The following is a 25,506-nucleotide window of genomic DNA, read 5'->3' as shown; positions in this document are numbered from 1 at the left end:
GGATTTTTGTAACTTGTTTCACTCTAGTGAAGTCTCAGTCAAACTTGATACAGTAGAGATTGTAACATAGGGAATCATCCCCACTGCCAACCCTCCACCTCAAGATATATTTATTATAGGAACAAAGACTATAATGAGATATGGTCAGATGGAAAATTTGGAAACTCTGTGGGGTAGAGATCACCATGCTGTGTAATTTTCACACTGGTCACACTGGAGTATGGCCTCCATTCTTCTAATTGGATACTGAGCCTTCATTTTTGAATTTTTATCTTTGTACATTCCCCCATCATTCTTCACTGAACACTCCACTGCTGTTTCTACTTCTGTTACTGGGTATGCGATAATATTATTGTGGATTTTTCCCTAATTATGGTTTTTTAATTTTTTAATAAACTTGTTTAGAATGCATTTGACATGCAGAGTATGTTTTGGAATACTGGAATACTGCAACCTTAGACTTACAAACACAAAGTTACTCAGAAAAATTTATTATAGCATCATTGAAATGGATAGCTCCATATTTTAGTTTGTCCATGCTCAGAAAAATAATACTAATTTAGTGAGTTCCTATTCTCTCATGAACAAGAACAGCTCTTTGGGAAGGAGTATTTTTTTTTAAAAGATATCATATCTGAACTGCTATCTTTATAAGAAATAATTGCTAGGTTTCTTAGCTATTATGATTTGTACATGGAACAGGATTTTCTTTACAAACACTTTTTCAATAGATGCCTGAGTAGGAAGGATAGCCAAATAGGTACCGTACCACTCCACATAAGCATCAATTCTTGGTTATGAAGGCCTTCCCATAATTTCAGCCAGAAGTTAGAAGGAGCTAGAAGAATGTGGGGCTGAAGATTTGAGCAAGTGTCTTGCTCTCTCTGAGCTTTCCTAATAGATGATCAGAGGACTGCCAGATTACCATCCCATTATAGTAGTCCATAATCTCATAATCTTACCACTCTCTAATGACCACATCCTGGTTGTAAAATGATTTACTTTCTCAGTAATTAGCAATTTACACTGACAAAGTACACTGCATACATTTTAGCTTTGAAATATTTTGCTTCCAAGATGGTTTCTTAAAACAACAGTGCTAGGAGCAGCTTAATTTGTCAGTAAGTTGACATTAAGTTGTTTTCTCAGCTGTTAAATGCAAGAATCAGTTCCACGTGTTTATCACAGACTATGATTGATGATTCTTGAGATGAACTTGAAAGTTTCTTTCCCTGGAATTCATTCTTAAAATTTTAATTCTGAGGCTATTAGAAGGGAGTATTACTTCCTTAAGAGCTTGTTTTAATGACTACAAGGAAGGTAGGACTGAAGTCTTCAAATATACTCCTATGCTATTTCAAAATGTGTTCTTTCCAAGTTGTAGAAAATAAGGCATATATCATTGAACATGAAAGATTACCTATATGCTCATCTAACAAAACTGGCAATGCTGCTTAAAAAAAAAAAAAAAACTGCTTTAGCAATTGGTTCTGCACACTGTCACCAAGGCAATACTCAAATGCTTACAGCCAAAAATACATGGTCTTTCTGTGTGAACATATTTTAGATAACCTTAACTGTAAAAGAAATTAGATCAGAGTCTGATTCTGTGAGAAAAGGTGGAACTGTACCCAAATTTCCCCAAGCAGTGGGATGTGGTCTGTCTTCATAAGCTGAAAAATCCCTAGACCTCCATCCAATACTCACTGTAATGTCCCACAGGACTTCTATTTACCCCAGAGGCATTGCCACTAGTAACTATGACCATGGATGACTAGCCCTGTAAGAAGTGAAGCAAGAGGCTTGGTGAAATCAGATGGCTAGCCTGAAAAAGTATAATATTCACAGCTCCCTCAAGTACACTCTTTTCATTAGGTTTTCAGATATTTCTCCGGGACCAAGAGGGAGGACCAGATGTTTTCAGCAGATAGGTTTGATATGGCTACCAATGCATGTAGCAACTGAAAATAGGTAATAGGAGCAGAGGAGGTGACATTGTTAAAAATAAAAACTTTACAATAATCTATAGAAAGTGTCAGGGTCAAAGAGGTTTTCATTTAGGGAGAAGAGGGGTGGAAAGCATTGTTCAAAGTAAGATACACATGTATTTTATGAAGAGGTCCTCTGTCTTACAGCACAATGCCAGCATTAACACAAGGAAGTCAAAAGGTTGAATGTAAGTTGTTTTATCATTGGTTTTGTTTCCAAAATTATGGCTAAAATCTATTTTAGTTAGTTATTCTGATGTTAGAACTAAAGGCAGGGGTTCTCACTTCACATTTTATAAGCATATAGATTATCAAATGTTTGTTGAAAAATGAAAAACCTATTTATACCTAGTATCTGCAAGGTCTTAGTGCAGTCAAGAAACATGATGCTGTTAAACCTGTTCTTAATAGATCACACCCATGGGAAAATTTCCAAAATCTTACACATGATGGAAAATGGGGGTGGGAAGGTACAGCTGGACCACTGAAGTATTTCGCAATTCCCAGTCATCTATGATATTTTATAAGTGGTTACATGAAGACCAACACATTCAGTGTTATTTAGGTTGAGAAGGAGTCATCGCTTCCTATTTGGAGATGAAATGGTATTAATGGTAACTAAAAAGTGAATGCATACCAATGAAGAATTGTACATTAGCCTGAGAACCCAATAATTTTTTAATGGTTTACATTTAGGTGCTTACATTGAAGCAGACATAGTGCCAAGCCTTATTCATGTATTTGATTCTCACGCATGTTTTATGAAGTATTATTCCTAGTTTGCATGATGAAATTAAGTCTACAAGTAGTAATTTCCCTTTACTTATATAACCTGTAAGTCGCTGAGCTATGGTATCAGCCAAGTCCAGTAGAATTATCTTTGTAGTCAAGCATTTTCACATTTCAGTCCTTTGAGATGGACCTTGAAGGATAAATATATTATATATGTTCCCAGATGGGGAAAGAAAAGGCATTCCAGGCAAAGGGAATGGTTGTTACCTCAGAATAACTCTGTGTGGGCCTAACCCAGAAGAATGGGAGACAGACCTACATAATCAATGTTGAAAATCATAACCACATGTATCTGTGTACATGACTATTAGTCTCTGTTCAAAAAAAGTAAAACACATGACCTTAGATATTTTAGTTTTTAAATGCAATTTGTTTTGGATAACCAATTCTTCTCCTTGGTTTGCCCAAAGCCAAGACTTAGAAGCAACACCATTAAGATGGAGCAAACATTCTGACAAAGAATCAGAAAACAGTGGGTAATGCATTGGATTTGTAAACACAGAGAGGGCTCCACTTGCCCAAAGAGACTTAAAAGAAAAAAAGATCCCACAAGGCATGGCATGAAATGGACAGGATTTTACTCAGGACTATGAAGTGGCTCTGAACCACAATGTCAACATTGAGGGACACACTGTTGAGTCATCTGCCCTCTCTCAGAAAAAAAAATAATAATAATAAGTTAGACCAGGTTTGGTATATGGAGAACAAAATTCACGAATAACAGGAATCCAGACAAGCCACTCATGGCTAAGAGAGAACTCACTGACCATACACAGGAAATCAGACATATACAATTTTGGTACCTCAAAAGATTAAAGATTTTCACATGGGAATAGAAGGCTCTGGGATTCATATGTTTAGAATCTTCCCATCACAACATTGAGTTGGGTGAGTCTTTTTCTTCAGTAATCTGATTAACCCTTTTGAACTAAAGTCAGGCTTATTCTAAAAAACAAAAAACAAAAAAGCAAAAACCAAATCAAAACAACCAAACGAACAAAAAAAACCCACCATGTATTCCCAAAAGTCTTGCCCAACATCTTAGAAACTGACACAGATTAAGGAACAGACATCCTCCAATTATCCATGTAAATAGTGGAATTTGTCTGGGTCCACTAAAATAGTTTTCATCCTCTTGGCAAATAGCGGAAGAACACTCTGTGCATCTGTGTACTTCACTTTCTTCTCCAGTGGAAGAGGACTGGGGAGCCTAACAGAGAAAAATTTGAACATCTCGCTTTACAGACTTTCCCCTCTATTTTGCATTCTACCTGCTCTTGGAACTAGTACATTTTTTCTGGGTCTTTTACTATAGAAAGAAAGACTGATGGGTTACTGCCTACCTTAGAGGCTTTACTCTAAGTAAAAGTGGAATCTTTTTCTTCTCTTACTCTAGTGGAGCTTCTACAGTAACATAAGGTAGTGGTTCTGCTTGTCTTCTCTGCAGAACCAGACTCCATTTCCTGGATTTACCTAATGTCTAGAATTGGGGAGGTAACAATATTAGAAGGCCCTATTTCCTTGGTGAATCTTGGAAGTATTCTACAATTCAGCTATACCAATTATAAAGCAATCTTTTTTACCTTGATGTCAGTGACTCATACCTTTTTATTAATTTGTTCTAAACACAGAGGGTAGAACAATTATCCTCCCTTCCCCCCAAAATTTATCCAACACACAGATTCAAAGTTAAATGTTAGCCATTATAGACAACAGAGAAAAGAAATGTCCTTGGGGTTTTTATCCATTTATATTTGGGTTCATATTTTGTCTCTATCTCTTAATATCTTTCATTTTAAACAATACACTGACTTCTCTAAAACTCCCTTTCTCATTTATAAAGAGGATAATTCCTGCTTCAGGTTGATTTAATTCATCTAAGCATACCTGAATGTGCTTAATTAAGGGACAGAATTGAGCTAAGCAGTGGCTAGCACATATTAAGTACTGAACACCTCCTATTAAAGTGTTTTATCTGAACAAAATCTCATCGTGAGTCTTCCTGTTGCCCCACCTCCCAGAGGTGGAGGTCAGGTACAAGCCTTACTAGCACATTAAAGGGAAACAAATCAATTTTTCAAATTGTCCTCAGTAAGTAACCTACAGCAAGTTGGTGTAGCCACTTTGGAAAACAGTGTGGAGATTCCTTAAGAAATTAAAAATAGAGCTTCCCTATGACCCTGCAATTACACTACTGGCTATTTACCCCAAAGATACAGATGTAGTGAAAAGAAGGGCCATCTGTAACCTACAAATTATTAGGAAAGCATATATCCACACCAGAAAAAAGTATGTTTATTATTTTATGAATGTTTTTAGAACCCTGATACCATAAAAGCTTTTTTCCCATTAACTACAATGCACAGATTCTTAATTTTCTTTTTAACAAATATAAAGGATACTTGAAGCTTTAATATTTGAGACCCACTGGCCTAGGTACAACCAGTATTAAATCCAAAAGAGTTGATGAAAACAGTGGAATTCATTCTTTCAAATGGTTGAATCCTAAATGCCAATTACTGTTCTACGAGCTGAGGATAAAGCATTGTACAAGATAACCATGGGGTAAACATGCATGGGTTTTAATTCTAGGCAAGAGAGATAAAAAAAAAAACTAAGTACCAAGACAGTATCATGTAATAAGCAGTGCAAGGATAAAAACAGAAATCAGATGATGAAAAAGAACAGTAGATAGGGTATCTGGGTGGCTCAGTCGATTAAGTGTCCAACTCTTAATTTCGACTCAGGTCATGACCTCAGGGTTGTAAGATCAAGTACCACTTCAGGCTCCATGCTGGGCATGGAGCCTGCCTAGGATTCTTTCTCTCCCCCTTGCCCCTCCCCCTCAAAAAAAATGACAATAGAGATGTGGCTTTTTTAGACTACAATCATTGTTAAGCTCTTCTAAGGAGAGACCATTCAGACAAAGAACAAATACAGAGATCTTAAGGAGAGGATGATCTCAGGGTGTCTGCTGGCCGAAAGAAGACTAATGTCCATACATTAAGTTGCAAGGAAGGGAGTAGGAACAGACAGAGTTGGAGATAAGTCATGGTGAGTTTAGAGTTTAGATTTTCTTCTGCCTGTGAAGACTTGAATTTGAGAGCCATGCTTCAACAAGAATGGTTCAACTAGGAAATCTGAAGTGAAATCTGTTTTCAGCGGCTCATCTTTATAAAACAACCTCAAAACTCTGCTAAAACACAACCTATGCTGGCTTTTACTCTAGTTATTCCAAGATCAGCAGCTCTTTGCAGCCAAGGTCTTCCACTAATTACTTACTATCATGAACCGCCTTTGTGCAATGCTAAGACATTCACCTGAGTATGAAAGTCATATATGTAAGGGATACTATCCCTGCTACCTAAGGAGAAGAGAGTAGCATCAGCAACTGAATGGACATAAAGGGGCAATGTACAGGAGACAGCTGTCCAGAGAAACAGGAAAGAAAGATCCAGGCTGGGAAGCCATGGTAGGTCACTATGGAAAGGCAGCAGAAAGCATGGAAGGTAAAGGAAAAACACACAATTAGTTCCTTGTGGAACTTAGAGAGAGGTGTGCTTCCTATAGGAACACTCCAGAAGTCAAAAGGAACAAAACTGTTTTTCTAGTAAAAGTGGGAGAGTTGAATTTTTGATCAATTCAGTACATAACAGTCTGTAGACTTGATGGTAAGTGCTTAGAAAACCACGTGATCACAATATTAATTCAAACGGACAGGTGATTTGGAGCGCCCAGCTTCGCTGCATACTCCCTGACCCACAAAGCATTGTGATAGGAGATAGTAAATGTTGCACAGGATTGAGAAGACAAGAATTCACTGCTCACTTTGACAATGGGTTACCCTGGCCACCAACATCATCATGTGAATCAAAGAATGAGACTGTACTTTCTTTAAACTGAAAGGAACTGAACTCCTGATGGCTGAGAGAGTGGGACGATAGTTAACACTCAGAATTTCATTGGCAAAAATGGAAGCTGCCCTGTAGGATTCATCTGACTTACCAGGCAGAGCAGGCTCCATTTTATTTCGAAGAAATACTACTTCTACTGCTACTGCTACTGCTGCTACTACTGATAATGATATTCACCAGTATTTACTAAGGATTAGTGTTCATGGGTACTAAACAAAGTGCCCACTTTTATGAGGCAAACATTATGGCCTCATTTTAATATGAGAAAACTGAGGGTCAAGTATTTCAATCATACCATGAATGGAAGGCTAAGATTCAAACCAAGACCATCTCTTTCCAGATCCCCCCACCTTCACCATTCGAATCTCTTGTACTAAAGGAATAAAGGGAGGTTTTCTGAATTCCAGGTCCCCTCTGCCCTCAGACAAAGCAGTTAACAATTACAAAGCCCAGACTTTGAAGAGATCTCATGGCCTATCTTCCATCTAGGACGCTGCTTTTTCAAATTCATCCAACAAGCTATATTGAACACTTAGGAAATGCCAGGTACCTTGCAATTCTCAGTTCAGTACAGTATGTATCATTTCACATCTTTCCTACCCCTCAGACTCTGAAATTATATTTGTGAATTTAATGAAATTCTGCCAGTCTCCAGCAAACTAAGAATACAATGTACTCAGCAGTTCTAGACCTCACATCCTAACAATGCCCAAGGAAGGCCTTTTCTTTCTGTGGTTCTTCCTTTAAGAACAAATCAACTCCTCACATACCCGAGCTGGTTTCCTCACAAGTCTCGCTGTCTTGAATGAGCTCACATGTCCATCCCAAATGAATCCATCTTGTACAAGAAATGTCATGTGATGATTGTTTGAGCTTGGATACCTGAGCCAATTAGAAAAAAATTACTCAGATTCACCTCTCAAGTTGTTCAGGGGTTAGCGTCCCTTAAGACATGACTGCTGGAACCAAACAGCATTTTATTAGGGAGAAAAAAGGAAAACAGATTCAGGTTAAGGAGCTAAGTCCACTCAACCCTGATTCTGCTAGAAATGGATTTGCAGCTCACAAAAACATTAGTTCCAGTGATCACTGAACATCATCAGTTCCTTATTTTCAAGGTGGGGAAACTGTAGACATACCTGTTTTCTCATCAAAAATGGCTGGGCTCCAGCCCACTGGGTCTATGCTAGAAAAGGTTTTAGACTTAAAAGAAATGGTTAGTGGGAGCTACAAGCAGAGGATGCAGCCCGAGAGACAGACAAGCCCCCAAAGGCAAAGCTAAAGATGAATCATTCAATAAGTTCCAAGGAAATAGATGAAAGTTCAGAGAGGTACTATGAGGTAGATCCAAAAGCAGATTGGCAGAGAGCAATACAGCTGGGAATAAAAGCAGAGCACATAGGACTCTAGCCCTTAACAGGGTTGGGATGTCTTCCTATAGCTGTTCCTTCCTGGTTCTGGCTCTTGATCTATGTGGAATTCAAGGTAATGCAGACAGTTCAGCTATAAGCAACTCCTGTTCTTCTTCACCCTGTCCACTTTAAGACCCGATAGATAGAGCGCAGAACACCAGGTTTCCTTGGTCCTGCCATGTGTCTAACTGATCCAGCTCTGTGAATTCAGCTCCAAAATAGTAGGGTTATTCTGGATAGTGAGATTATCCCTACCCAAGACCTAAAATTCACCATGAGTAGACTTTTAGCTAAGACAATGATGGTTATTAAAATGCACATATTGTAATTTGTAAAATGCAAATTATTGTATATTGTATATTGTTGTAAATTATTATATATTGTATATTGTAAAATGCAAATATTGTCATTAACACCAAGCCCTTACTAAGTAGTGGCCGTGTGTAACATGCTATGCTAGGGACGAGAGATCATGTGGCAGTCATGAGTGCTGCTCCAATCTTTCTTCAAGATAGAACTACAGGTGAGGATTGGAGGAGCAGACTATGTAGCTTTTGCACTGTCTAATCCACTGTGGTGTTCACATGGAGGCATGCTCCCTGTGGGCTACCTCCAGCCAGTGGGAGGAGCACAGCAGGGATACTAGAGTCATGCCATTCCTGCCCAAAGCGAGACTCCTGCAGCAGGTGACGTTTGCTCCAGGGCTCCCCATCAGTCTGGCTAAGACTTTCTCGGAGCTGCCCTGTAATTGGCATCTTCCTGTTCAGTCTACCTTCACTTCCTCTCCCCCTTCACAGCAGTCAGACCTGCCTCACTATCCAAGCCTTTCTTCAACTCCTCCTGTGACTTTGCCCTTTATCCTTCACAGGCATTTCTAATTCTTGGTGTCTGTTTCCTAGAGCATCCTAACTGACACAGATCAGAAATGTTAAGATTATGCATTGTAAGGTCCTTAACAGCTATTGGGGGGAAAAAATCTTAACAGTTTGAAGAAATTTGATGTCCTCCAGCTCAACCTCCTTATTAGCTCAGCATCTACTCTAGAGCATTGACAGGTTTGTGTTTGAGCATTTCTGAAGATTGGAAGTGCCATACTCACCAGAACAGCTCATTCTGTGTCTGGGCACCTCAGCTTCTCCCGACAGAAACTGCCTCCCTGTTACTTCTCTTCACTCTTTCTAGTTTTGTTCCTTAGGACCACTCAATGACCTTATGTCCTCTTCAGATAGTGACCCTTCACACATTGGAAGGCACATACTTGTTTAACCATCAGACCTAATACCCACTGTTACGTAGTTGCCATGGTTTGCAGAGTCAGTCATGCTTGCCCCTCTTCAGACACATTCCAATTTCTCTTTGTCTCTTTGAAAATATATCACTCAGAATTGCAAATAATCATCATCCACTCTGCAAATGCACTGTCACTGTAGACACCACAAGGGCAGATAGCAAATCTCTAGTCTTTATCACATAGTTAATACATGATAGAAATTCAATGTACATTTATTGAATGAAGAAATGAATGTTTGTACCAGTATCTCTAATTCTCTCATGAGACCAATATTCCACCTAGACTAGACACCAGTCCTAACAGGACTTGAAAAAGATACTAATCAGGTCTTCTTGATTGAGTCAGGGTGAACCCTCCCCATTCCTGATGAAGGTAGATGGTCTTCATCCAGATAGACTGTCCATCTCTTAGGTGACTACAGGGTACAGTAATTTCTGAGTCCTTCATATGCATATTTTATAGCCATAACTTATGAGAGCCACATAGAACTCTGAATTGATTCTATCAATGACAATGTTCTCTAGCTATTTTGAAAATAGAAAATTTCCCAACCTGTGACCCACAGAATCCTAAATACATAAGATACCAATATGTGTTGCCTTTTAAAATAAAACCCATGATCTGGGGCACCTGGGTGGCTCAGTGTGTTAAAGCTGCTGCCTTCGGCTCAGGTCATGATCTCAGGGTCCTGGGATCGAGTCCCACATTGGGCTCTCTGCTCAGCAGGGAGCCTGCTTCCCTCTCTCTCTCTGCGTCTGCCTCTCTGCCTACTTGTGATCTCTCTCTGTCAAATAAATAAATAAAATCTTTAAAAAATAAAATAAAATAAAACCCATGATCAAATATGTTTGGGAAAGAATTAACAAAGATAAGCTATTGTGAGTTTTTTCCTGTGGCTTTTACTGAGACCGATGCAGCCCTGAGAGTTACTCCCAGGGCACTTGCTCTGCATAGGTGTGTGCAACAGCAATTAGGACTCAGATCAGTCGAAGAGTAAAAATGTGTTACTGAACTTTGTTGAGGCAGAAAACTGGGAAAGACTGAACTTTATATAATCCTAGATGAAGAGAAAACCATGATTAATGAATCATCAGCTTCAAAATATAAGTGCCCAGCATGAGTAAGTCTCATCATGGACACATGGGATACAACATCAGACACAGGAGGGTCAAAGGCACAGAACGATGGGCATAAAGTGGAAGAGGACCCAGACTAGAGCAGACACCTGGGCTTCCAGCTAAGCACTCACCAAATGCTAAGAGCTTTCAATGGTCCCATGAAACAGAGCAGACAGCACTATAGCTAGCTTTCATTTAAGGGTTACAATAAGACACATCGACAGCCTTTTGAAAGTAGATATGAGATTTTAAAACGCAAGCACTTCAAACTGATCCAAACCAGATTCACCCAATTGATTCCAACTGCCAAGGACAACCATTCTGTCAAAATGTGAAACAGCTACATTTGTTCAGGGAGCACTTCAAATCTGCCCATCTTTCTTTCCTTTTCCCCCAGTATATGTTTTAGGTGAAAAGCTCAGGGTTTGGTTTTGTTTTGTTTTTCCCTCTTTCTTTACTTTTTAGGCAAATTCCATCCTTGGCAAATTAACTCATGACAGTTTTCCAGTCTCATTTCCTTAGGATGGTGTATGCAGGAGGAGAATAAATGTATCTCCCTTCCCATTACCCCCTTCTTATAGTTCTGACCCACATACCTGCTCCCTTGCAACAAGTTTTATACATGAGGAGTGCTATATAGTCCATCAGATTGTTCTTTCCACTGCTCAAAACCTTCCAGTGACTTCTCTCCTCATGCTGAAAAGGGGGTGGGGGGAGGGGACCCAAGCTCCTTAGTATAGGATCAAAATCCCACAGGACCTGGCCCTCACCTTGCTTCCTCCACCGCAAGGACACTGGATTCCTTGCCTCTCCTGTACCAAGCATGTTCCTGACTCCACCCCTTGCGCTACATGGTGCCCCTGCTGGCATGTTTTGCCCACGTAACTTTATAAATTCCATCTTTACCTTCATTCAGGCTCTGCTCAAAGGTCACCTTAGCAGAAAGGCTTTCCATGACTATAAAGGAACATCCCACTCTAGTCACATCCTTACCCCTTGATATAATGTATGTTTTGTGTATTAGTCTCTCTCTGCCCAGGGAGTGTAACAATTTGGATCACAGAGTCCACACAAAGTAGCTGCTTAACGCAATTCGAATTGTTAAATGAAAGGTCTCTAATTCTTTCCCTGCATATCATACTTGGCTCACTTCTGCTAGCCCTATAAGTTATATGCAGAACAACTTAAGCCCCCTGTGACCCACCCCACACACACCCCTGAGGACAGGTCAATGGAAATTAGTGTGCCCTGGCATTATTCAAAAAGCCCAGAGGGGGCCTGTCCTGTATTTGTCCCCATGATCAGGCATTCTTTCTGCCCAAACATTAAAGCCCCATTGTGCCAGCAGGACGCTTCTCTTAGGGACTCCCCTCATTTCACCTACCCCTGAATAATAAACCTCTGAAGTACTTGTATTCACTGGCCCTTGTATGGTGTGTATGGATGTGGAATACCTGAACCTGAAATGGAGAGAAAGCCAGACCCAGCAACCAGCCAGCGTAACCCCTGACACCTGCCACACTCACTGCACCCCTCCAGGTGAAGGAAGACACAAGATTCCTCCTTCATCACCCTGAGTCAGGACACCCCTCAGGAGCCCTTCCTTGTCTGTACTCTCTCACCTTCAACCCTCTCCACTACTACTTTATTTCTCACTATTTTCTTCTTGCCTCTCCCTCAGAGAGGATCCACTTCATTTACTCCTCTCAGAGAAGGAGTCCATTTCACTCAGTTCCACTGCCACTAACCGCATGTGGTAGACACCAGTTAGGGTTTCAGTTTACCTAGCTCCCCAGGGAACACCTCTTTGCCCCAGTGGAACTCTATGAACTCTACCTGTGGACAAGGAGGAATCTCTGCTTCTGTGAACAGTAACCATTTTCAACCTTTAGTGTAGGTTTTGCCATGCTCAGTTAATCTTACGCAGTGCTCAACTACAGAACCCCTCCAGGTATGTCAGTGATCAGAAATTCCAACCTATAATAACCCAGCATGTATCATAAGTTTGAAAAGCAGCTGGGTATTCACACAACAGATGGTGGAGACTGGGGCCAATAGAGAGTACGAACCTTGTCAAAGGGGTTTCTAATTCAAGTGTATTTAGCGTTGTTGTATACTGGCCAAACAAAACAGATCTTCAGGCTGGATTCAGCTTATAGATATTAGATTATAACCCCTGAGACATGGTTAATGAACGACAACTAAATCAGGTGGGTTAAACTAGCTATTTTGACTAAGATAGCGTTTCTCAACTTTGGCCACACAATCATCTTTAGATTTGAAGAAAATAAATAAATAAAACAAAAAACAATGCTAGGATCCTAACCCTAAAGATTCTGATCTAATTACCAGGCATAGCCTTGGTACTGTGCACTTTGAAAGATCCTGAATGATGCTAAGGTGTACCCAAGTAAGCACCAAAGGTCCTTTTAAGGAAACTTACTATGCTGCTGGTAGCACACATGAAGTCCACAATGAAGTCTCACTCCCAAAGTAGTGAACATTTTTTAAATAAAGAATATCATCAACTTGGAAGCAAAGCCAGTTGACTGTAAGAGAAACCAACAGCAACTATTTAAGGGACAAGAGATTTCACAGGAATATAGAGCAGCATTAAATTCATAACAGCCAATTTCTAACCAAGTGTTCCAACAGTGCCTTAGAACAACATGCTTCAAGCACATAATGTACCCCTCTCATTGCATATCTCAAAGAACTGCTATTATTTCAGGAAGAACAAGTCATCTCTAAGGGTCTGCGCAACATTTCTGGAATATCTTAACATTAAAAGAATCATGTTTTCTTTAGAAGACTCATGGGCATACATACCCCAAGGTTCATTTCAATCCAAGCCATGGATTTACCCACAGATGTTGTAAGCATCAACCCCCTCATTGCCTTGTGGTAAAAATGATGAAACAGAAATTCTTCAATAGCCAAAGGATAAGGAAATCGTGCTACTCTAATGGAGTTTTGGGATGAGAGATAAAATGAAGTCAGTGAACCCATAAAAACTTTGTTTACCTATGAATCCCACATTCTTTGCAAAAAAAAAAAAAAGCCATGATTTGTAACAATGTCTTCCACAAATACTTGGGACTTCACATTCTTAGAAATTGCTATATTCAGATTCCTGAATCCCTTAATTCTGGGTATCCTAATGCCTTTTCAATCAAACCAACTTCATCTAGAAGCACAGAGCTTGGGAAGCATGAAGCTCCCCTTGAATGATGCCGCTAGAAAGAAATGGACTATGAGTTCTTATAATGATGGGTATCACTACCTTGCCTGTATCCTCTCAGTGCAGTGATCATTAAAGGTTGTCTTGTTTAGAAAAATGTAAACCAGAATGACCCAAACTGTGTTCTGTTAAATGTTCTCACAGTAAGGAATGTATGGGAAAGTAAACTTGGGAAAGGTGTTCAACATATTGCTCTTTTGTAAATTCATAATATTCATTAGAATAAAGTTTCAAAAAGAAAAAGAAAAAAAATAAGTGTCCAAAACAAAGAATCCCAGAATTCTTTGATTAGGTATCATATTATTCCATGAGATTAGTGTTTTGAGGTGGGCAGTATGCTTTTGAAAACATTTATGTTTAAAGCAGAATATTGGACTCAACAGCACAAAGTGAAAGATCTCGTTTGACTGGTACAGTTATATGACCTTGAGCAAACCACTTAGGTTCTCCCTTTTCAGTGTACAAAAACTGTAAAGGAATCTGGACTTAAAATTCTAGCTTGCTCTTTGGAAATTTCTGGATTCCAATAATTTATCATTCACTATTACTTCATATCTATACTTCCTTATCCACAATTTCAAAATACAAAGAGCCTATGAAAACCAGAAAGTTTTTGTAACTTAGTACCTAAACTTAGCTTAAACTAATGTTTATACATTTTTGTTCCCCACTACGCTTAAGTATTCACCCACTTTGTGGTGCAGAACTGTCAATATGTTTGATTATAGTATGCCCAGACCCTGCTGCAGTTCTTAGGTAAAAGGAACCTTTGTCTCATCATCACTTTTCTAAAATCTGAAAAATTCTCAATTCCAAAATGTCTGTCCCTCAAGGTCTCAGGTAAGAGACTATGGACCTATATGAATGCTTCTTATTCATGTCCAGTTGCCATTCTAAATGCTTTAGAAATATTAACTCCTTCCTCAAAATAACCCTATGAGGCAGAAACTAGCATTATTCTTACCGTAAGTTTTGGAAAACAGAGACCTAAGACTAAATAACTTGCCCAGAGTAACACAGGTAGTATGCAGTGGAACCAGGATTCAGATCGAAGCCAGTTTCTATCATCTAGCTTTCTGACCATAATGCTAGTGGATAAGAATTTTTGAGTCTCATTTACACAATCTTTGATTTCCTCCCCTGCAAAATAATATTAACAGCTACCTTTCAGGGAAAACTTAAGGCCAACTCTCAATGGCTTCTGCAAAGGACAATCCATTGAGTTATCAATAACTTTCATATGATATTTTATTAGCCATATCCAAGGCTGCAAGGGGCAACACAGCTCGCTGACAGATGGTCCTACATAGGGCTGGATACTCATTTTGATCTAAAGCATTCCCACACTCCTAAGGGATTTAGACACCTACATAAAACTGGTGCTATGCCTAGAGGCACATTACAGATTACCTAAAAGCACACCGCAACGTGCCAATTAAAATTTAAATGAAACACTATATAATCTCCAATCAAAGCAGTTTAATATCAAGAACTGTGAAGTTTGGGATCTGACATATAATGAAGGCATTGAGGCCCCTTTTACCGGCAGCTGCTCTAACAGCTACCCATGATAAACACCTAAAAATCATGCCTACAAACAGCCTTCCCAAACTGGGGCAACAGCTGGACAAGCCACCAGGGAAGTAGGAAAGGCAATAAACTAAATAAACTTGATTTATTTTTATATCTCCCTAGGGTTCTCTAGGTTTTAGGGTTCAAGTATATTTGCCTTCCAGGTGCATTTGGTTTCCATCTTTGGATCTAACCTTTGAATCTACTTTATTCATACCTTCTTCTTTATTTCCATAGTCCCTTTACTTATAGTTTGGTTAGCATTACCCTCCTGACCTTAGGCTGATTGTCTTCAATTAAGACCAAGGATTTCCTCTTCCTGGACCAAAGTCAGGTTACAGAATAAGAATAATAAAAGACTGAATAGGACTCTACTGTCACAGCCAGGGCCCTAGTGTCTAACTTTTGAGAACAACCTGACTTCAAATAATCCATCCCACTGGGAGACCCAATTACAGCAGCATGGCTGTCTACCAGTTTGGGAGAATCAGTAATCTATGCCAAGACATTTCTCTAGGAATTTGGTTTCTCATTAAAGAAAAAAAAATGGACAGAGGGAACCAAAAGGAAAAAAAAATGGCAAAGTATGATAGGTTATTTTAAAAATCTACTGTAATTAATCATATTAAATAGTAATTTAATATGTTTGGAAGAAATTCAGAGCAAATGAATATACTAGATCTTAAAATATGGATTCTCAATAAAGAAGATATGGTCCATATATATAATGGAGTATTATACCTCCGATGTCCATATATAATGGAGTATCCATGCCATCAGAAAGGATGGATATCCAACTTTTGTATCAACATGAATGGGACTGGAGGAGATTATGCTGAGTGAAATAAGTCAAGCAGAGAGAATCAATTATCATATGACCTCACTTACTTGTAGAGCATAAGGAATAACATAGAGGGCACTGGGTGAAGGAGAGGAGTGAGTTGGGGGAAATTGGAGGGGGGAGACAAACCATGAGAGACTATGGACTGAGAAACAAACTGATGGTTTAGGAAGGGAGAGGAGTAGAGGGATGAGTGAGCCTGGTGGTGGGTATTAGGAGGGCATGTATTGCATGGAACACTGGGTGTGGTGCATAAACAATGAATCTTGGAACACTGAAAAAATAAAATAAAAAAAAAAAACAAATATGGATTCTAAAAAATAACACACAGCAAATAAGTTGAGAAGTTTTCTTAATAGGTTCAGTAATATTCACCTTAAGTATAAAATGCAAGTTTACAAAGTATAAGGAAATTGTTATTAGAATCACTTACGGTCATTAAAAGTAGAATCTGTGTTTTAAATATAAAAATCAGCATGATTAAATATCTAGACCTTCCTAAAAGCAATGATTAAGCAGGAAGTATTTTAAATGATGCACATTTGGACTTTGTGGAAAACATTTAACTATCCCATCAGTAAAAATCCTCAAAATACTCCTGTGGAATAGGCCAACTCTACAGAAGAGTTTCTACTCCACTTGTGACCACTAGACCAATAAATTAAATATGGTCAGCTTTGCTCATGAGCACTTTATACACAAATCTTTTCTCCCTTCTTTAACCCAACAAATTAGGCCACCCACCTCCACACCCTTACCCTTTTCTGCTTCTTTCAATATAATTCCAAGCCTAAGACCACATATATAAAATAGAAAAATAATCAATTATTCTTTGTTGCCAAAGTAATACATATTCAGCCTCAACCAGGACTTATTCTGTCCATCTTGTGCAGTGCCTATAATAAGCCACATCCTCCCAAGCAGCATGGCTCCAGACCATAGTACCTAGCCACTAATGGTACCAGTACTCTTATCTATGGACTTCCTGCTGGTTGTGTCTGTCTGGTTTGCCCCTGCTCACTCAATTTTCCTCATGCATTGGTCTCTGTCTTGGTCAATTCAGGCTGCCATAAAAATACGACAAGCTGGGTAGCTTAGACAAAAATTTCCACGGTTCTGGAGACTGGAAAATCCAAGATCAATATATTGGTAGGTTCAGTTCTTGGTGAGAGCACTCTTCCTGTCTTGTAGTTGGCCTCCTCCTTGCTATATCCTCACATGGTGGGGAAACAGCATACGAGCAAACACATTCCCGGTTAGCACTCTCATGTCTCTCCTTATAAGGATGCTAATCCCACCCTGAAGGTTCCACTGCTATGACCTAATTATCTTCCAATGCCCTACTTCCAAAGACCATCACAGTGGTGACTAGGGCTGCAACATATGATCTTTGGGGGTACAAACATGCAGCCCATACCAGCCTCCTTTGTTTTGGCCCTACTTTGTCAAATCTCTTTCTCAACTACTAAGAAGGTACCCTGGTTTTGAGTTTTTTTATATTGACCTTGGCACCCCTCCATGAACCAACCTCTAGTCTCTGCCTTAGTAGGACAAGACACACCTATTCCCCCGCCAGCCCTAAGCTCTCCATTACTCTTTGGCAGGCGTTTCTTCACCAGAACCCTATTCAAAAGGAAAGAAATTGGGCATCATTATTGAATCTTAAAGTTAAATGAGACTCCTTGCAATGGGTTGGACTTTTCTGTTCTCCATAATGATATCTGGGGTCAGAGAGCTCATGGATGCCTAACCACTGGTGTCCAGGCAGGAGAACGTTTTTACCAATTTATCTGCATTCAATTCTAAGATAGGAATTAGGTCTTACCATTTGTCTTCTCTCTTTCCCTTGACTTCTAATCCACTCATTAGAGGATTTAATTCCTACACTGATAGCTCAAATTTTGCCCTAGAGTTTAAAAATATGTACTTGTGAAGTTTTCTGTGAAAACAATTATAATCTGTAACCTTTTTAAAATGGAACAATAGCCTAACAGAGCCAATCCATCTCAATGCACAAGTTATTTTTAAAAACACCTGTATACTTTTTTCTCTGTTTACCTCAAACAGTCCAGAGAGTCCAAATGAATGGACTCTCTGGACTGTTTGAGGTAAATGATAAAATTTATCTGGACTGTCTGGACTGTTTGAGGTAAATGGACTGTTTGAGGTAAATGATAAAATAAGCTATTTGTAAAGGTAAATCATCAGGTACCTGTGTACAATTTCTTCTATTACTAGGGTGCGTGCAGACATGTACAGGGTACACTGTAATGGATGTCTTTGCCTTGTAAGAATAACTGTACAACCTTCACTCCACTATCTAGATGGTAAAATGAGCTGCTACAGGCAGGGCAGATACCTAACTTCTGGATATCGAGCATAATTACCTGCCTCCCTACCCTCACTCCCTTAATTTATTGGTCAGTGAGTGGGCACCAATTCCAAATTAGATCAATCATAATTTAACACCAGTTTAAAAAAATATCAAGAGAACACTAACACTGTGGTGGTGACTCCAAGACCAAAACAAGACAAAAGCCTTTAAAAACATGAAGTAGAGGAAGTTGGAGAGAGAAAATACTGACACATAGAAAGCAGCAGAGATGAGAGGCAGTTCCAATAGTGAAATCTGTTTTCTGTTGATCCCAGATTCCAGCTGTTCCCAAAGTCCTGTCCCTCCCAGTCCAGTTCTTGAACACTACACTTTGAATTTAGACTATGAATTCCTCATTTTTAACCTATGTAAGTCTACTTTTGAACTATGCACAAGATCTTTCAAGTATAATCGGTTAGATATTGCAATGTAACAAATTACTCCAAAATTCATTGTTTATAAGTTAGAAGGTTCTTCTCTCAGCTGGCCATTCTAAAACTTGAGGCAACCGCTTTTCAATGCCAGAACTGACAAACGAGTGAAGCAACAATGGGCAGTTAAAACTCAGCCTCATAGGAAAAATAAAATCAAGTGCATGGCCCTCACACTCACAGAAAATGGATTAAGGCCATAGCATGATGAACGTCGTCCTTACTGAACTAGTATGAGCAAGTTCTAGAAATCTGTAAGACAGCTGTTAACTATAGCTGTTATTTGAAAGAACAAATTGTTAAAAACAAAGATAATACTCAAAATGCACTTTCTAATTATTTTGTGACATTTTGCTATTATCTGTGCTCTTTGTGTTATTACCATATCTCTGTGGAGGACACACATGAGCTCTGAAATGGGCCATGGTGGAGTATTTTTACTCTGGAAATCAGCAAATCCATTCAAAAAACTGGATTTTTGTGTCCCCCCCCCCCAAATTCATCTGTTGAAATCCTAATTCCAATGTGATGGTATCTGAAGGTGGGGCCTTTAGGAGGTATTTCATGAGAGTGGCATCCTCATGAATTGGATCGGTGTCCTTAAAAGAAGGGGCCAGCGGGGCGCCTGGGTGGCTCAGTGGTTAAAGCCTCTGCCTTCGGCTCAGGTCATGATCCCAGGGTCCTGGGATCAAGCCCCACATCGGGCTCTCTGCTCAGCAGGGAGCCTGCCTCCTCCTCTCTCTCTCTGCCTGCCTCTCTGCCTACTTGTGATCTGTCTGTCAAATAAATAAAAATATTTAAAAAAAAAAGAAGGGGCCAGCTAACTAGCTCTCTCCCATAAGTGAAGATACATCAGAAGATGACCATCTGTAAACCCAGAAGAGAGGATTCACCAAGAACCCCACCCATACTGGCACTCTGATCCTGGACTTCCAGGCTTCAGAACTATAAGAATTATTTAACTTTATGGTAATTTGTTATAGCAACCTGAATAAGACATACTACAGATCAGGGCTTCTTCTCCATTCCAACCGCTGCCCACACCAGAGAACCACAATTAAGACATTTATCAGATACTAGTCTTAAAAGGCCTTAGGGGAAATACACCTTTCCACAATTAAGTGGAGAGACAGAAAAATAATACAATCTAAGGAGTATATTTGTAAGAGAACTATACCCTCTATTGGCACATGAAGCTGATCGAGATTAGATTAAGAAGAGAGAGAGAATTGGAGAGAATTACATTACCAAAAGAACCACCAACTTGGATTAAAAAGTGAGTGTACTGTTTGAGACTTAAAACTAACTTTGAGTTTCTCAATTATCTAAATACTGTTGGTAGGCTAAGACAGCATTCAGACCCAAAGTAAGGTGCATTTGCCAATGCCTTCTTCAGACGGTCAAAGAGAATGATGGAAAAGAACATATCCATAAAGGGTGAATCTGAAGTTCACAAATAACAGGTGAGTTGGAAGATGACCCCTGCACACCCTTCCCACCCAGGGTTAATCAAGGAACATTCACCACCAAGGTAGAACTTCAGGGTCTGTCTGCCCAGTGGGATTTCAAAATTGCTTCAGAGAAGTGTCTACTATATCCCTCTCATTCCTGCCCTATATGAACAAAAGGATTGTTGCAATGTCCCTGTTCTATCCATATCCTTTATATTAATTATGGGTTGGGCGGGCAGAACGAGTGGCCTCTGGATCAAGAGGAACTACATTCAAACCTGGTACAAAAGTCACTACATACTTCTCCCAATGAAAAAAACCACCTTACATCATCTAGCAATCCTGCCTTTCAACCTGGGTGCAGGAAACAGATTGCACTTATGAGTTGATTCCTTTGTGAAAGAGAGGAGAGTTCGTTCTCTTTGTTATATGCAGAGTATTTTGTGAGAAGCATAAATGGTGGTAACTATTATTTCTGTCTACCAAATATCCCCATTTCTTTCAGACATTTAGTGTGATTGTACTTCTCTAAAACTTTGAAGATGGCTGTGGCCATAGGTCATGCTTTGCCCAGAGAAATGTAAGCACCAGTGGTATGGGTAACTTGAAGAGCAATAAGCAGTGTATCATTTCTTTTTCTCTTGACCACAATGGCCAGCAATGTTTCCAACAATGACTATTCCATCAACGTGGGTCTCGGAGAGAGGGTGACATGGAGAAAATCTCTCAGCCAACCTGGAAGAGCACATAGCATCAGCAAGAAATAAACTCTATGGTTTTAAGTCACTGAGATTTTGGCATGATCTACCCACTCTGACTGGTACAACCACAATTCCATATTTTCTGGCAAAGCACACTCACAAGTAGATGAAGTTTTGTTACATTTGATTACTGAAACACATGCCAAAAGATTTCCTATCACATATCAAGCAATGCAACTGAAGACAGGAAAAGTTGCCAAATTGCACAAGATAGTTTAATCTCAAAGCAATGAAGTACCCGTGTGACCAAGTTATGCATCATTCAGGACCGCATTATACTGCCAAATTTCAATGTGTCAAAACTTCACTGACTTTAAACAAACTGCTTAGCTTCTGGCTGGGAACGTGGGATTCAATGGGGGGTGGGGTCGCTGAACAAAAGAGAAATGAGAAAATGCCAACATCAAAATTGAAGAAATAGTGTGAGCAGCTTGGACAATACAGAGGCTACTAGTGGCAAAAACATTGAGTTTTAAAATGATTCAAAGGATATGCATGTGGAATGTGTAGAGTCTTTAACACCTTAATGATATTTTATATAGTTTATAGCTTATATATATAAAAATGATATGATACACATTTCTATCTAAGTCAAAAAGAGCTTGAGAATTAGGAGTCTAAATTCTAAGTGCTTGGAAAGCATTAGGTCAGGATTTACTTAGCAGCATCATTTCTTCCTTTTTTGGTAGTACAAAAAAATAAGGTCTTAAAAAAATCAATGGTCTCAGAATCAACAAAAGTGTAAATAATAAGACTGTAAATGAACAAATAAAAAAAAAGAAAAAAAAGTTTAAATAATAATAATGATCATAGGATATGGCAGGGTGAGAACATGACCTATTCAAACAAGGGAAAGACCATCAGTACATTTTCCTTCATAAGAATAAGGCCCACTTACATAATTAAAAACCTCTTGTCCAGGTGACTGTGCTTCAAAAACATGTATATACTTACATGCTTACACTCACAAACAAATACTCACATACATATATAAAATGGAATTCATTTTGAACTACTTTTTCCAGTGAAGTGAAGTGAAGAATGGAGCAAAATGCTAAGATAAAGATACCCTCTGGGAAGTTCTGAAGGAATGACATCAGATTGGTAAACTTGGTACCTCAATTTTTCCAACTACAAAAAGAGAACGGGAATAATGACTATAAGTCCTCCCAGGGGAATTTCTAATTGAATATGATAAAATGCCTTTGAAGAACAAGAGGAAGATGCATCACTGAGTCACAGGAGGTAAAAGGCCCCTTTCACAGTGTCCCACATGCGCTGACACATGGTAGTAGCCTATATTTCAACTTGGGACATTTGCTATGAGAAGTGGCCCAACTTTAGTGGCCTTATGCATTGCATACTCAATCTGCAAAGGAATTTGGGAGATGATGTTTTTGTTTGGAAACAAAACCACATCTTCCTTATCCATTCACCCGTTGAAGGGCATCTTGGTTCTTTCCACAGTTTGGTGACCGTGGCCATTGCTGCAATAAACATTGGGGTACAGATGTCTCTTCTTTTCACTACATCTGTATCTTTGGGGTAAATACCCAGCAGTGCAATTGCAGGGTCATAGGGAAGCTCTATTTTTAATTTCTTGAGGAATCTCCACACTGTTCTCCAAAGTGGCTGCACCAACTTGCATTCCCACCAACAGTGTAAGAGAGTTCCCCTTTCTCCACATCCTCTCCAACACACGTTGTTTCCTGTCTTGCTAATTTTGGCCTTTCTAACTGGTGTAAGGTGGTATCTCAATGTGGTTTTAATTTGAATCTCCCTGATGGCTAGTGATGATGAACATTTTTTCATGTCTGATAGCCATTTGCATGTCTTCTTGGAGAAGTGTCTGTTCATATCTTCTGCCCATTTTTTGATGTGATTATCTGTTTTGTGTGTGTTGAGTTTGAGAAGTTCTTTATAGATCCTGGATATCAACCTTTTGTCTGTACTGTCATTTGCAAATATCTTCTCCCATTCTGTGGGTTGCCTTTTTGTTTTGTTGACTGTTTCCTTTGTTGTGCAGAAGCTTTTGATCTTGATGAAGTCCCAAAAGTTCATTTTCACTTTTGTTTCCTTTGCCTTTGGAGACATATCTTGAAAGAAGTTGCTGTGGCTGATATCGAAGAGGTTACTGCCTATGTTCTCCTCTAGTATTCTGATGGATTCCTGTCTCATGTTGAGGTCGTTAATCCATTTTGAGTTTATCTTTGTGTATGGTGTAAGAGAATGGTCGAGCTTCATTCTTCTACACGATGGAGTATTATGCCTCCATCAGAAAGGATGAATACCCAACTTTTGTAGCAACATGGAAAGGACTGGAAGAGATTATGCTGAGTGAAATAAGTCAAGCAGAGAGAGTCAAGTATCATATGGTTTCACTTACTTGTGGAGTATAACAAATAACATGGAGGACATGGGGAGATGGAGAGGAGAAGAGAGTTGAGGGAAATTGGAAGGGGAGATGAACCATGAGAGACTATGGACTCTGAAAAACAACCTGAGGGTTTTGAAGGGGCGGGGGGGGGGGGAGAGGTTGGGGGAACCAGGTGGTGGGTAATAGGGAGGGCATGTATTGCATGGAGCACTGGCTGTGGTGCAAAAACAATGAATACTATTATGCTGAAAAGAAAAAAAAAAACAAAAATGGTTTTCCAAGACAACTACTTCAAGTGGCTCAACCAACTGGAACTTTCATCACTACAAGTTTGATTCCCTTCTCTGAACTTGGGTCTCTGAGGCTGTGTCCTGTCCTTTAATACCTAGTTTTTTACTCTTGTATTCATTTCAAACACTGATTTCTCATCTGCTACTCTCCAATAGCATTATAAGTTCTTGAGGGTTACAGAAATGAATCCACAACTATAATATGGTCAATTAATTTTTGACAAAGAAGGAAAGAATATCCAATAGGAAATAGTCTCTTCAACAACGGTGTTGGGAAACTTGACACTAACATGCAAAAGAATGAAACTGGACCACTTTTTTATACCATACACAAAAATCAATTCAAAATGGATGCAAGACCTAAATGTGAAACAGGAAACCATAAAAATCCTAGAAGAGAGCACAGGCAGTAACTAACATCCGCCATAGCAACTTCTTTCTGGATGGGTCTCCTGAGGCAAGGGAAACAAAAGCAAAAATAAACTATTGTGACTACATTGAACTAAAAAACTGCACAGCAAAGGAAACAACTAAACTAAAAGGTGACCTACTGAATAGAAGATATTTGTAAAGGACATATTTGATAGAGGTTGGAACCCAAAATATTAAAAGAACTTATACAACTCCTAAAAAAAATGAAAACCCCAATTAAAAATGGGCAGAAGACATGAATAGACATTTTTCCAAAGAACACATACAGCTAGCCAACAGACAAAAAATGATGCTCAATATCACCAATCAGGGAAATACAAATCAAGACCATAATGAGATTTCACATTACACCTATCAGAATGGCTAAAAATCAACAACACAAGAAACAGGTGTTGGCAAGGATGTGGAGAAAAGGGAACCCTCTTGCACTACTGGTGGGAATGCAAACTGGTGCAGTTATTCTGTAAAAACAGCATGGAGGTTCCTCAAAAAGTTAAAAATAGAAGTACCCTATGATCCAGCAATCACACTCTTAGGTACCTATTCAAAGAATACAAAAATACTAATTCCAAGTCATATATGCACCCTAATGTTTATAGCAGCATTATCAACAATAGCCAAACTATGGAAAGAGCCCAAGTGCCCACTGACTCATGAACTGATAAAAGAGATACAGTATCTATCCTATATCTACACACATACACACACACGCACACACACACACATACACACACACAGAGGAATATTACTCAGCCATAAGAAAAGGGATGAAATCTTGTCATTTGCAATAATAAGGATGGAGCTAGAGAGTATTATGCTAAGTAAAATAAGTCAAAGAAAAATACCGTATAATTTCACTCCTTATGTGGAACATAAAAAAAAAAAACACAAATGAGCAAAGGGAAAAAGAGAGGCAAAGAAACAGACTCTAAACTATAGAGAATTGATGGTTACCAGAAGGGAGGTGGGTGGGGGGAAACGAGTGAAATAAGTGATGGGGATAAGGAGGGTACTTGGTTTTAGGAGCACTAGGCGTTGTATGGAAGTGCTGAATCATTAAATTGTATACCTTAAACTAAAATTATGCTTTATGTTAACTGGGATTTAAATAAAAACTTAAAGATGTAAAAAAAAAGTTCTTAAGGTTTAAAAATTTGGCTTCTACTTAAAACCTGCTGGTAACAGTAATAGCAGCTAACATCTATAGAACATTTACTTTGG

Source organism: Meles meles, chromosome 1 (assembly GCF_922984935.1).
Source record: "Meles meles chromosome 1, mMelMel3.1 paternal haplotype, whole genome shotgun sequence".
Taxonomy (NCBI): Eukaryota; Metazoa; Chordata; class Mammalia; order Carnivora; family Mustelidae; genus Meles; species Meles meles.
Note: the sequence above shows the minus strand (reverse complement) of the source record.